This window comes from Ciconia boyciana, chromosome 2 (genome assembly GCF_034638445.1).
Source record: "Ciconia boyciana chromosome 2, ASM3463844v1, whole genome shotgun sequence".
Taxonomy (NCBI): Eukaryota; Metazoa; Chordata; class Aves; order Ciconiiformes; family Ciconiidae; genus Ciconia; species Ciconia boyciana.
Window position 1 is genome coordinate 61,401,631 of NC_132935.1, and position 15,036 is coordinate 61,416,666.

A 15,036-nucleotide genomic window follows, 5' to 3' on the forward strand; every position below is an offset into this window, starting at 1 on the left:
CTCTTGCCAAGAGATAGCTAAACATTTTCATTCTGATTGATAGAAACATACTGTACACTGGAGCCTTTTGCAATACTTCAGTTAAGACTAGGGGAAATTTTTTCCCCTTCCTAATAGAAAATGTATTCTTCTACAAGTTTAAAAAAAAATAAAAAGGCTTCCAAATGGATTTCTTTCCTAGTTATGAGTCAAAGTGTGCCTTTTAGATATCCTTGAGTGTTTCTTTTTTTAAAAACTTTCTACTAATGTAGAAGGGTCTACGTATTTTTTTATGGATTTGAATTGTGAATAACAAACATGTCACACACAGATTTCTTCAGTAAAAGATAAAGTCTGTAATCATCACTCCCTTCAACCCCTGTATAATGTTTCTAAATCAAGAGTTTTTATTTAATCCCAGCATCATGTTGTATTTTATTTCAGCAGACTTCCACTTATAATGATTGTCAATGTCATGTTGACCTTCCCTGTCTCCGACTTTTCTATGGCTCTCCCATGGGAGAAAGAAATCCTTTGTTATTAATATTCTATTTTGAAATCCTCTGCACATCTATCCTGGAATCACACAAAGTCAATATTCAATGATATATGCTGCTCTATCTGTCATTTTTAATCACAAACTGTACACTCCCTGTAATAGTTATTGTAATAGTGAATGAATCATGCCACTTTGATAATAATAAGGCTTACAATGCATGTAAAATAGATGGAATTTCCCCTGAATTTTAATGATTGGTGTATTTTAATAGACTATCATTCTGACATGTTGCTGGCTTTGCGGTAGTAGATGGGAGTTATCACTGGGCATGTACAGAGTTTTAATTTAAAGGAGCTTAAGATAATCAGAAGCAGACCAATGCATAAAAAAAAATCAAGTTGTCAAACTGATAACTTGTATCAGGATATTGTCATCTAAAAATGATTCCTTGTGATAGAAATTATAGTTAATTTAACATTTGAAGAAGAATGACAGCTTGCAGGAATCAACAGACATGATGGCTTCCTTTGACCAACCATCTTTTTTTTTGTGGGGGTGGGGGATGTAGGGTGATGCTTTGTCCCTTCTGGTTTAAAGTCTTTAAAAGTGAAACAATACAATAATAATAATTAAAAAAATAAAATAATAAAAACACCCACAAAAGCCAAGAAAGATGCCCAGGACAACAATCATCATTTTTCATATATCGTATGAAGCCATATCATAAATACTTCAATTTTACTTAAGAGAACCTTAGCATATACTAATGTTAGAAGAGAAGAGAAGAGAAGAGAAGAGAAGAGAAGAGAAGAGAAGAGAAGAGAAGAGAAGAGAAGAGAAGAGAAGAGAAGAGAAGAGAAAATAATTTCAGTTGGAAGGGACTTACAATGATCATCTAGTCCAACTGCCTGACCAATTCAGGGCTGACCAAAAGTTAAAGCATGTTATTAAGGGCATTGTCCAAATGCCTCTTAAACACCAACAGGCTTGGGGCATCAGCCACCTCTGTAGGAAGTCTGTTACACAGTTTGAGCACTCTCTCAGTAAAGAAGTGCTTCCTAATGTCCAGTCTAAACCTCCCCTGACACAGCTTTGAACCATTCCCATGCGTCCTGTCACTGGATCCCAGGGAGAAGAGATCAGCACCTCCCTCTCCACTTCCCCTCCTCAGGAAGCTGTAGAGAGCAGTGAGGTCGCCGCTCAGCCTCCTTTCCTCCAAACTAGACAAACCCAAAGTCCTTAGTCGCTCCTCATAGGACATGCCTTCCAGCACTTTCACCAGCTTTGTTGCCCTCCTCTGGACCCATTTGAGTACCTTCACATCCTTCTTAAATTGTGGGGCCCAGAACTGCACACAGTATGCAAGGTGAGGCCACACCAACGCTGAATACAGCAGGATAATCACCTCTTTTGACAGGCTGGTTATGCTGTGTTTGATGCACCCCAGGATGCAGTTTGCCCTCTTGGCTGCCAGGGCACGCTGCTGACTCACATTGAGCCTGCTGTCAATGTTACGAAACTGAAGTAATGTTACCCACAAGAATAGAATTATAAGCAAATTACAAACTCACATTAGGGATTATATAAGGAAAATGCCATATGTATTTAGAACACAGTAAAATAATTTCTATTTGGTTACAGATTATCACGGACTTTTCATTTCCATCCAGAGATCTCAAATACTGTTGTGGTTTGGTTTGGGTTGGGTTGGGTTTTTTTTGTAAAATACATAAAAAGCAGTATAAGAAGGGAAAAAATCTCCTAAGATTTCTTAGTAGAAATAAAGAAAATTTGTTGAAATAATATTTAAAAAAATAATCCTGTTTTCCTCATAAATTTCTTTAATGAGCATCTGCCTGTGAAAGAAGCTCTAAGTTTTATCCCCCTTTTTTTTAGCAGGACAAAATGCAGGATACTACTTCAAAAGATGGGCAGGGAAAGGGTATAGGAAGCACCCTTTTCCTTTCTTAAAAATCCAACTAGTAAAAATAGTGCTAAAAAAGTTTTTGCAACAGCAAAGTGTGTTTTGCGTTTCCAATGTATTTTACAAGAGCTTGAGTTTAATACAATGTTCCTTCCCTCCCCTCTGGCTTCAAGAGTTTCAGTTCCAGTCTTTATAATCATGAAGATGAAGAAATTGGATAATGAACTCATAAGTCATCAAAGAAGATAAGTCTTTGCCTGCATTCTAATGAAGACTTTTTATTTAGACTAGACATACACTTAATGCTTTGTAAAGCGAGGACTAACCAAATTTTTTTAAGATCACAAAGATATGTCCAGTGTAAATGTTCAAAAACATGGGTTTCTTGCTACTGATGTTAAGCATGGATCTTTCCAGCTCATATGCTAGTTTTCTTCTACATGTTAATTATATTTTCTTAACAAGTGCAGCTATGAGGTGATATCTTAGATCTGCAAATACGAGTTTTCCTATTATCTATCTTACATTAAGTAGACACAATAAAATGCTTTTTGGATGCAATTTTAGTTTAGTCTTGTAGGTTTGGGGTAATTAAGCTTTTTTGGTCTAACCGTAATAGTTTAAAATCTCAGTATTTGTATGTGGTTTAATTATATAAACACCTTATAAATAAGATTAGGAGAAGGATGCTAACAGCATGCCATTTGATACAGCCAATAAGTCACTCTCCTTGCTAGCTGCAGGGTTAGTGAGGCAAAGCTAAAAAATTAAACTATGAAGCCAAAAACTAATAAACCTCCAGGAGCAAAAGGAATTTCTTTCAGAATTGAAAACATGAGATATTTGTGAGCCAATGGCAATCACACTACAGAGTTCAGTGAATAAAGCAAAGTCCCTAGAAGGCTGAAAATATGAGCTATTCAGCATCAGGAAAGAAAGAGGAGGGGAAAGGTTTATAGAGGAGTATATTCTGAGAGCAAAGGCTGGCTGGGGGGTTTGCACCATCTACCCCAGTGGTGGCTGATGCCTCCACCCAGACGGAGATGCTGAAGGGAGAGGCTGTAGTGCAGACCTCAGACTGCAGGAAGTGCCTACACCTTTCTCTTGGGGCAGGGACAGGTGGCAGACCTGCCTGCAAAAGGTGTGCCCAGGTGGAGGACCTCCTGCAGCAGGTGGCTGTGCTGCAGGAAGCAGTGAGAAGACTGCATAATATCAGGGAGGCTGAGAAAGAGTTAGATAACTGGTTCTAAGCACAGTCTGCCGTGGACCCACAGCCCATGGCCAAACAGCCAAAACCTCCCCGACCGGCACACACAGAAGGGAGGGGGGCCAATAATGCAGAAGAAGGGATGGTTGCAGCAGCAAGGACCAGCAGGAGGAAGGGACTTCCCTGAAGCCTGAGGTGCCCTTGCAGAATCGCTTCACCACTCTGCACACTGAAGAGGAAAGACCTGTCACACCAGGAGAGACGCTGGAGCTGAATAAGGCAGCCTGATCTGCTCCCAGTATAACAACCAGAGCAACTAAGAAAGGGCAATTAGTGATAGTAGTAGCCGACTCTCTTCTGAGAGGTACAGAGGCACCCATTTGCTGACCTGACACACTCTCTAGAGAGATGTGCTGCTTACTGGAGGCTCATATCAGGGATATCACCAAGAGAGTATCAAGCCTCATACAGTCCACTGACTATTATCCACTGCTGTTGTTTCACGTGGGCACCAGCGATACAGCCAGGAGCAGTCTGAGGAGTACCAAGAAGGATTACAGAGCCCTGGGAGTGGTGGTAAGGGACTCTGGAGCGCAGGTAGTTTTTTCATCAATCCTCCTGGTCAAAGGGAAGGGGTTTGAAAGGGCCAGTCAAATCCGGCAAATCAACAAATGGTTACAGGACTGGTGCCACAGCCAGGGGTTCGACTGCTTAGACCATGGGACTCGCTTTGAAAAACCTGGTCTGCTGGGGGCTGATGGGGTCCATCTGTCAGAGAAGGGGAAGAGCATCTTCGGTCATAGGCTTGCCAAGCTGGTTAAGAGGGCTTTAAACTAAAGTTGCAGGGTGAGGGGAACCTCAATCCATCCCACTCCTACCAGTTTGATGCCAGTGCCAGCAATAGATGCCCAGAGAAGGATCACAGGTCAGCAGGAGAGCACCTGAAGACCAGCACAAAGGAATTCCAGCCACTCCAGCCAGTAAGTCAGCTTCATCAGGCACTCAACTTAAATGCTTCTATACAAATGCATGTAGCATGGAGAATAAACAAGAGGAGTTAGAGTTGTGCACACACCTGCAGGGCTAGGATCTTATTGGCATCACGGAGGCGTGGTGGGATGGCTTCTATAACTGGAGTGATGGAATGGAAGGATAGAGACTCTTTAGGAAGGACAGGCAGGGGAGATGAGGAGGGGATGTTGCCCTCTATGTCAATGACCAGCTGGAGTGCGTGGAACTCCGCCTGGGGATGGATGAGCAGCTAACCGAGAGCTTATGGATCAGGATTAAAGGGAGGGCAGGGACAGGTGACATTACAGTGGGGGTCTGCTACAGGCCACTCGACCAGGAAGACCGAGTGGATGAGGCCCTCTATAGACAGATAGAAGCAGCCTCATGTTCACAAGCCCTGGTTCTCATGGGGGATTTCAGCCACCTCAATATCTGTTGGAGGGACAACACAGCAGGGCATCAGCAATCCGGGAGGTTCCTGAAATGTGTTGATGCTAACTTTCTTCTCCAAGTGATAGAGGAGCCAACAAGGAGAGGTGCTATGCTGGACCTTGTTTTCACCAAGAAGAAGGGACTGGTGGGGAATGTGAAGCTCAAGGGCAGCCTTGGCTGCAGTGACCATGAAATGGTGGAGTTCAAGATCCTTAGGGCACCAAGGAGGGTGCACAGCAAGCTCACTACCCTGGACTTCAGGAGGGCAGACTTTGGCCTCTTCAGGGATCTGCTTGGTAGAGTACCATGGGATAAAGCCCTGGAGGGAAGAGGGGCCCAAGAAAGCTGGTTAATACTCAAGGATCACCTCCTCCAAGCTCAGGAGTGATGCATCCCAACAAAGAGAAAGTCAGGCAAAAACACCAGGAGGCGTGCATGGATGAACAAGGAGCTGCTGGACAGACTCAAACACAGAAAGGAAGCCTACAGAGGATGGAAGCAAGGACAGGTAGCCTGGGAGGAATACAGAGAAATTGTCTGAGCAGACAGGGATCAGGTTAGGAAAGCTAAAGCCCTGATAGAATTAAATCTGGCCAGGGATGTCAAGGGCAACAAGAAAAGCTTCTACAGGTACATTGGTGACAAAAGAAAGACTAGGGAAAATGTGGGCCCTCTCCAGAAGGAAACAGGAGACCTGGTTACCCAGGATATGGAGAAGGCTGAGGTACTCAATGACTTTTTTGCCTCAGTCTTCACCAGCAGGTGCTCAAGCCCCACCACCCAAGTCGCAGAAGGCAAAGGCATGGACTGGGAGAATGAAAAACCTCCCACTGTAGGAGAAGATCAGGGTTGAGACCATCTAAGGAACCTGAAGGTGCACAAGTCCATGGACCTGATGAGATGCATCTGCGTGTCCTGAGGGAACTGCTGGATGAAGTTGATAAGCCACTATCCATCATATTTGAAAAGTCGTGGCAGCCCGGTGAACTTCCCACTGACTGGAAAAGGGGAAACATAACCCCCTTTTTTAAAAAGGGAAAAAAGGAAAACTGGGGGAACTATGGGCCAGTCAGTCTCACCTCTGTGCCTGGCAAGGCCATGGAGCAGATCCTCCTGGAAACTATGCTAAGGCATATGGAAAATAAGGAGGTGGTTGGTGACAGCCAACATAGCTTCCCTAAGGGCAAATCATGTCTGACAATTTTTGTGGCCTTCAACGATGGGGTTACAGCATTGGTGGATAAAGGAAGAGCAACTGGCATAATTTACCTGGACTTGTGCAAAGCACTTGACACTGTCCCGCATGACATCCTTGTCTCTAAATTAGAGAGACATGGATTTCACAGATGGACCCCTCGGTGGATAAGGAATCGGCTGGATGGATGCACTCAAATAGTTGCCGTCAACGGCTCGATGTCCAAGTGGAAACCACTGATGAGTGGCATTCCTCAGGGGGTCAGTATTGGGACCAGCACTGTTTAACGTCTTTGTCAGTGACATGGACAGGGAGATTGAGTACATCCTCAGCAAGTTTGCCAATGATATCAAGCTGTGTGGTGCAGTGGACACACTGGAGGGAAGGGATGCCAACCAGAGGGACTTTGACAGGCTTGAGAGGTGGGCCTGTGAGAACCTCATGAAGTTCAAAAAGGCCAAGTGCAAGGTCCTGCATATGAGTCAGGGCAATCCCAAGCACAAATACAGGCTGGGCAGAGAATGGACTGAGAACAGTCCTGAGGAGAAAGACTCGGGGGTGTTGGTTGATGAGAAGCTCACCATGACCCAGCAATGTGTGCTTGCAGTCCAGAAAGCCAGCTGTATCCTGGGCTGCATCAAAAAAAGTGTGACCAGCAGGTTGAGGGGCGTGATTCTCCTCCTCTACTCCACTCTCGTGTGACCCTACCTGGAGTAGTGTGTTCAGCTCTGGGGCTCCCAACATAAAGAAGGACATGGACCTGTTGGAGCAAGTCTAGAGGAGGGCCATGAAGAAGATCAGAGGGCTGGAGCACCTCTCCTGTGAAGACAGGCTGAGAGAGTTGGGGTTGTTCAGCCTGGAGAAGAGAAGGCTGCGGGGAGACCTTATAGCAGTCTTCCAGTACCTGAAGAGGGTCTACAAAAAATCTGGAGAGGGACTTTTTACAAGGGCATGTAGTGATAGGACAAGGGGTAATGGTTGTAAACTGAAAGAAGGTAGATTAGATTAGATATAAGGAAGAAATTCTTCACCATGAGGGTGGTGAGGCACTGGAACAGGTTGCCCAGAAAAGCTGTGGATGCCCTATCCCTGGAAGTGTTCAAGCTCAGGTTGGATGAGGCTTTGAGCAACGTGGTCTAGTGGAAGGTGTCCCTGCCCACGGCAGGGGGATCAGAACTGGATGACCTCTAAGGTCCCTTCCAACCCAAACCATTCTATGATTTTGTATTCATTACAGAGCATAGTCAAATATGCATTTCAACAATGCATATGCTCAAACACAAGTATGTTTAAATAATGGGGAAAAAAACCCCTTCATTTTGAATTATCTATGTAATTGATCTTCTATAACTTCATAATTCTATCTGCATCTGTGGGATACTGAAAGAGTTAATGTCTCAAACATTGTGGCGAGACGAGGCGCGATTTGCATGGTGACGGCAGGGGTCGGCTAGCACAGGACAGGGAGAGTGGAACGTGGAGAGCATGTCGGAGGATGCACAGTTCCGGGTTCTGACGGACCTTGCCACATATGGCCAGAGGTCACACAGAGTTTATCTGAAGAAGAGGCATGTGACCTCCCAAGAGACCCCCTGCGCCTGCACAGAAGATTGAGAACTTTCTAGAACAAGAACCATATAAATCCTCGAGAGGGAGTAACCGGAGACGGCGACTAGAGCATAAAAGACATGCCCCCAGGCAACCACGTGCGTGCCCATCACCAGAGGGTTGACACGCCTGTCACCGTCATCGGTGGTGGTGATGCGTTTCCTTTCTCTATCCTCTCTTCTCCTTTCCTTTTCTCGCTTCTCTCTTCCTCCACTCTTACGCCATATATTCAGGTATATGAGTTTTGGATAAATTCTAATGGGTTGCCAGGAAAATAGCTCCAATCCCAAATTGCCTCTGTTAGTTTGTTGAGCTTGCCAGTTCGTTACGTTTGTCCATTTGTTGAATTCGCCAGTTAATAAAGTTGCTAATCAGACTGTTTCTCTGAGCCATCGCGGTGACTTTACCGGCCCCGTGGCTCTGCCGAGCAGAGATCGGCCTTCATCTGTACACAAACCCCTGGGGAATCAAAAAGATTCACCCATCTTGCAACCCACTGAGTGGGACAGGACAGCACCTTACTTAAATTTCTTTCATTTCAGAAGGTATAAAATGGACTTTAGTCTTAAGCGCTGGTGAGGGCAGAAATCCTTGTTCCAGCTGAACTGTGTTGTAGTTATCTCTAAATAGTGAGCTACTTTTGTTCTTGCTTTGCTCCATGGCCATGGTCCCAGGGTACCCACAGTGAAAATGTACACGATTGGTTTTGCTTTTGGAGCAGTCGAGCTAGCTCCCTCCGATACCCAGGCACAATCCATACAGTCTATACAGCCTACCACTGCATGGTCCCTTTTGGAAAGCCAGCAGGGAGCTGTTTCCCACCAGCTTGGCTCCCTCTGAAGAGTCCAACAGCACCATCCACCTGCATGAGCACACCAGGCACACCATGAGTATCATCTGATATAATGCAGTATGAAGCAGGAACTGGTCTCCTCAGGGTTTTTACCTCAGAATTGTTCGCTTAGTGTCATTTAATTTAAGGTTAGAGTAAAGATTGGGGAACTTGAAAACAATTGGTCTATAACTGTTTGCTGCAAAGTCCAGTGTTTAGTGGTAATTTACTATCCACAACTGTAAGGATTTGGTCTTCACAGTGTTTAATGGCAGGATTAGAATTAGTTTTAAATACATAAGGATAGATGTAAAGAAAGCTGAAGACAGAGAATGCCAGGGTATGGCTGAACTCAGTAAGAAACTACTTGATTTTGACTGCAAATAATCTCTATTGTTGTTCGCTATGCACAGTTGCCCTATTAAAAGTGAGAGGATTAGAGATGAAAATTTAGATTGAGGATTACCAGAGGTTTTTTTACATATTTCAGGAGCATATGGCCAAGAGAGAAGCATTGGCACCCAAATAAAAGTTTCTACAAGTAAGTATTCATGCTATTTGTGTTGTCAGTATACTGAAAAAGAGCTGGTCAAAGCAGTGAATGCCAATATAGGGTGCTTACTTTAAAGTAGAGGCTTGATTATTTAAATCTCCACTGACTATATTAACAGCATTCTATGTCTTAATTTCAATGGAATCCTAATCTTGCCATCCTTTGTGTCCAATGATTTGTTGGTTTGGTTTGTTTTGTTTTGTTTTTCCAAACAGTTATAGAGAAAGGGGGTGGGGGGTGTGGTTGAGTGTTAAGTGGGTATGCTGGGGAATATGAGCAGAGAGAACAAAAATGATTGCTGAGGAGTTTTTCATAATTAAGAGGGAGCTACTCTTACAGTTGTTTAGTTTTTTATAGTATTTTTTTCAATTTCATATCCTGAAATTTAATCCTGACTATGATTATGTTTACAGTTAGACAGAGGAAATGGGTAGGTTAATATCCCAGAAAAGAGCTCTTATTATTTCATAATGTGGAGTCTTCAGAGTTAGGAAGGCAGCTAAAATTTTATTGTATACAATGTTTTATATCCTGTTTTTTCACATCAATAAATCCTCTTTCTGTGAGGGGGTGAGCATATAGAAAGGGACCCCCAGTGTTGCCCTTGAGATTGCAGAGATAATGTGGCTATTTAATTCATTCCCCTTAGTGAAAAAGCTGAGAAAGACCTTAAAGAATAATTCCACCTCCATAAAGTTTGTTTATTTTGGAATTAAAAACTTGGTTTTTAAATTGAGCACATTAGTTTGTAAGTAGGAAATAAAAACATTCCTTAAAAACATTTCCACATTTTTAGTATTAAATCAATTTTATAAACTATGGTATTCATTGAGGACTTTAGCTAAAATTTACAGAAAACATAGAATGGGCATGAAAAGGTTGCATAGATCTTGACACTATAACCCATACAGATTCTTCCTCCAAATTTTTTTCTTAAAATATATATCTTTTAATTAAAAAGCCTTGTTAGAGCTCAATTAGTTTCCTATAGAATTAATATATAGTTATTTAAGTATATGTACTTTAATCTGTCTTTCTTAGCAGTATAAAAGAAGCTCTTATTCCACTCAATCCACTTTGAATGTTTCATAGTATACTCCAGTATTTATTTTCACTAAATTTTGTGGAGAGGAAAGGAGATCAGAAATCAATATTCTTCCTGTAGAACAGAAAGAAAATGTTCATATTCATTTAAACTAGTAATCAGCAGAACCAGCAATACATGACCATTACTTATATACTTAATTAATATTCTCTCCCATTCATAATTTTTTTACTACTTGTTTAACATTCAAGGCCAAGGTATTTTAGAACAGTAAGAAAACACTGTTACCAGGGAAAGGCTATTATGTCTTGGGATTTTATCGTAATTTTGCTTATAGCTATTTTTTATTGCAATATTGTAATTTATTTTTTCCTTACATTACTGATTTTTAAAATAGGTGAAGTTTAGGATCTCACATCCACCAGAAAACTCCTTTCTAAATACAATATACTTTACATAGTTTCAAAGCTTCCTCTCTTCTTTCTTTCTTAGTTTCCCTTTATCTGACTGTCCTGATCCCCTTCATACCTAATCAGCTGTGGCTAATATTTGCCGATGAGAATCTTCTTTCTCAAAAGCATCAGATTTTTAGCATTGAATACTGATTTTGGCAGCTCTGTGGAGATGAACTTGCACATTCTTGTGGGACCCCCAATCCTATGCTGTAAAATGGCCTTAAAATGAAGTAAAAATTTACTTTCACCCGCCCATTAAAATCACTGAATTATCTGAATTCAAAAGTAAAATTGAGGTTCTTCGGTTGGAACTGAAAACTTAAGAAGTAGCTTATTTAAAGACACAATTGCTAAAGGAGAGAAAAATAAATTTTCTTTAAAATAGCACCCTTTTTTCCAGGTTTGATTTCAGTCTAATTTTTTCATTCCCTTCAGCTAGCAAAATCTTCAGTAATGTTAAATCCCCAAACAGGTAAAAGTTACTTAAAACTAAAATACAAACATTTTGCTGAGCTTTGTTCTTAGACTCAAAACAGGCTCCACTTACATGTCATCTTTTCTAAGGCATTTCTACAAAGTATAAGTTCATCCTAATTTCTGAAGCTTTCATTCATAATAATCTATTCAAATACTTTTTTTGCCTCATTTTTTTGGCAAATGGAAACTTCTTTATGCAGTTTTAGCCACTGTTGTAAAGAAGTCTTCAAAATGTCACTGCCTATTGAATGGTTTCCTGTGTTTAATTGTAAAGCAATCTGTTAATCCTATCTGAAAGTGATTCACTCAGGGAGGAAGCTTCAGAATTTCTCTTTTAAAAAAGAAAACCACAACAAAACAACACAAGAAACACCAAAAAAGTCAGTATTTTTATTTTACAAACTGTATAGTTATGAGAACAATAATAGGAGCCATAATGTTGAAAAGTTCGTAAACAACTGCATTTAGAGACAGATGTGTTAGAAGAAACCTCTCTATCAGTTTTGTTTGAGCTAGCAATACTAGAACATCATTATTTCAGCTTCAACTGAGAATATTTCCTTTATATTTGCTAAACTTAATGTTTCCTATTATTGTTATTTTATACAAACTGTGCTAGGCACAATATTGGAAATGTAAAAGAACGCCCCACAGCAAAAAAGCAGTTTTACTGAAGCTTTTGGTGACTTTATACTCACACTCACTCACAGCCTCAAGAGAAGGCTTTCTTTCATTCATTTTCAGTATTTTGTCTCTGTAAAAGCTAGTAATTGTTTCAAGAGATAGTGAAATAATTAACAAAGGATAATTAAAAAAAGAACAAAACACATCCATCTGTGAAAAAATTGAGAATTAATTTCGTTGTTATACTATATATATTTTTTTCACCATTTCAGTAGGTGATTATTTTATTTTATATTCATCTTTTTAGCAGTTCCTTAAAATATGCTAATCTAATTTGATGCTGCTGGTTAAGAAGGGAGGAAGGGGAAATGACACATCATTTTTACCTCATTAGATGACACTTTTCAGTGGCTTATTGCAGTGACATTTACAACAGAAAATTAATCCTCTCAAAAAAGGAAAATTAGGTGAATATTTTAGAATGCAGACCTACACTTACTTCACTGTAAGGCATACAGAAATGTCCATAAGAGATTTGTAAATATTGCTAGACATAAATTTTCTCTCAAATCTGAATACTTGTTGTCAGTTCTGACCATTTTTGCCTAGAGAAAGTGACGTTAAAGTTAGCAACTTTACACAATTACATAAAATGATTTTGGTTCAGAAAATGTGTTTGAAAGGGTGGATCACAGTAGATTACTCTTCACTTTGCTGACTGCTTATTGTGTCAACTTTTTTGAAAGCTGTGCTGGTGGTTTTCTTTCTTTTAAAGATTCAACATTTTTAAGGGTTATAACACTATGTATCTACACTTTATCCAACATCCTTGAAAAATGAAATGAATGCCTGCATTTTGGAATAGTCAAATCAGAGAGTGAAATATGTTACAGTTTGAACATGAAATGTCTATTTATCTACACTTCACAGGCTTCTTAGCTACTTCACAGGTCTTACCTACTACTTATAAAACAATGTTATATTACCTTCTATTGAACCATTTTTCAAATAAAGGTGAAATCTTGATTCCACAGAAGTATAATTATCTTGGAGTAGTCCTGAAGCTATTTGGGGAATAGTGAAACACCCTGGATTACAAGTCTCAGAAATCGTCAATACACTAAAATACAGATAATTTAACTATCTTCAACTCCTGAGCATTACATTGCTCAGGCTCCTTTGCCTAAACTAGTCTATCTATTACGGAAAAGGTATGCTCTTTATGAGGAGTCTCCTTTGTAGTTATATTTTATAGTTTCTCTGTATATTTCAATCTGCAATGCACATATAATTATTTCAGAAAATTGATTACAGGAATTTGGATATGCAGTCTCTGGATTTAACATACACAGATATATATATATCTAAAAGCCCAGAGCAATAAACCAAAAAGTATCATTTATTTTCCTAATTATTTCAAATATGTCTATTGTTGATTGAACTATACCAAGAAGAATGTAATACAGTCTGAAAAAACAATTAAAAAGTCTATAAATGCAGCAGACTCAAGTAAAAAAGACTACACATAACATGAAAAAGAAAGATTTGGCATAATCTGCATTGAGATTCAGAGCAATAAACATCATTTTGTGGGGGAAAAATAGTTACGCTATTATGAATGAGATTTATTTAAAAATCCTACTCTAAAATGTAGGACATTCTATTTAAATACATTTAAAGAAAAAAAACCCAACACTTTAAACAATGTCTGTAAGTGGGATTCCCAACTGGTATGGCTGGTTGTGTGTAGCAGTATGTTTGTACATCACTTCAACAAATGTCTTCAGAGTCTCATCTTCACTGATCAAATAATTTCAACATTACAAAGACAAATTTCATGTGGCTCATGCTATGTCAGAATTATCAATTACTGTAATTAAGATCACTGGTAGATAGAGATACATGACAAGCCTAGCTTACATATAAAATAACTTTTTGGAGTGAAAGGGAGAGAAACCTAAGTTTCTTTAAATGTTAGGTTTGATCCTAGTCAATTAACTACAGTTGTTTTCAAGAATCAGGAAGGGAACATACATAAAATCAAGTGGAGACAAAATAAATATTATATTTAAGAAAGAAAGAGTTTAGATTAAAAAGGTAAGATTATAACACAGTCTACTAGATTTGAAAGAATCATGCAAAATTTTTAAAAGATCAAAATAATCACAGTCAACTTTAGTTTGGACAACTAATTGCAAGCATCTCATGACACTACCAACACCAATACATAAAGATACTTACTTTCATTTTCATAACTGAATGCAGGCAAACTTTGACAATTACTTAGGTCACAATTGCTATTTTATTATTTTCATTTTTTTGGGTAATGATTTAATCAAACATCTTAAATTCCTCAGGATTTTTTTTTTAACAGAAAAACCATGCAGATTTGATATAAACGCCTGTATTTATATACAGGTTTCTCTTTTTACAACAAAATTTTATTAGCCATGTGATAGCATCTGAAAAGTTAGGACGTATAATATGCCTCATTGCCTTAACATATGGTAAAACAGCAACTGCAAGAAATTTGAAGGAAAGAATCTTGGCAGCATGGGAAATATAGCCTCCAGACCAACAACAAGGGGGAGAGGTTAATTGCTCACTGTGACAACCCGTGTTCATTGCACTGCTGAGCCCTTGCTCTGTTGCCTTCTAAGAAATTTCAATTTCTAGAGCCTATATAGTTCTTAAGAACATTTATGTAGATTAATATGTACACATACACAAATAACTGTTTATGTATAGTATACATAATTAGTTATTATTAATAATTACTATAGTATACATACATACTTATGTATGTATAAATATATATACACATATGGCTGAGAACTAATACTTTCTCACTGTCCTTCAGGATGAAAGTAAGAAAGAAAAGATAACACTAAAATGAAACACAAGAAGGGATAAAACACAAGAAAAACATCATCTTGCATGTCAGCCAGGGAATAAAATAGGACATTGATGACATGACATTGTTTGAAAATACCCAATTCATTTTGTCTGGTACGAGTAGTAATTACTGAGGACAACTCAGAAACTTATCTTTAATGAGCATTAATTATATTATTCCTTCATTTTTGCTGTTCCCTAATCATACCTATGATGATGACAGTAGCGTTCATTGGCAGGCAGCTTCCTTCTTTTATTCCTGGGGAGAAAGGAAGATGGGAGGAAAGAAGAGAAAAGGAC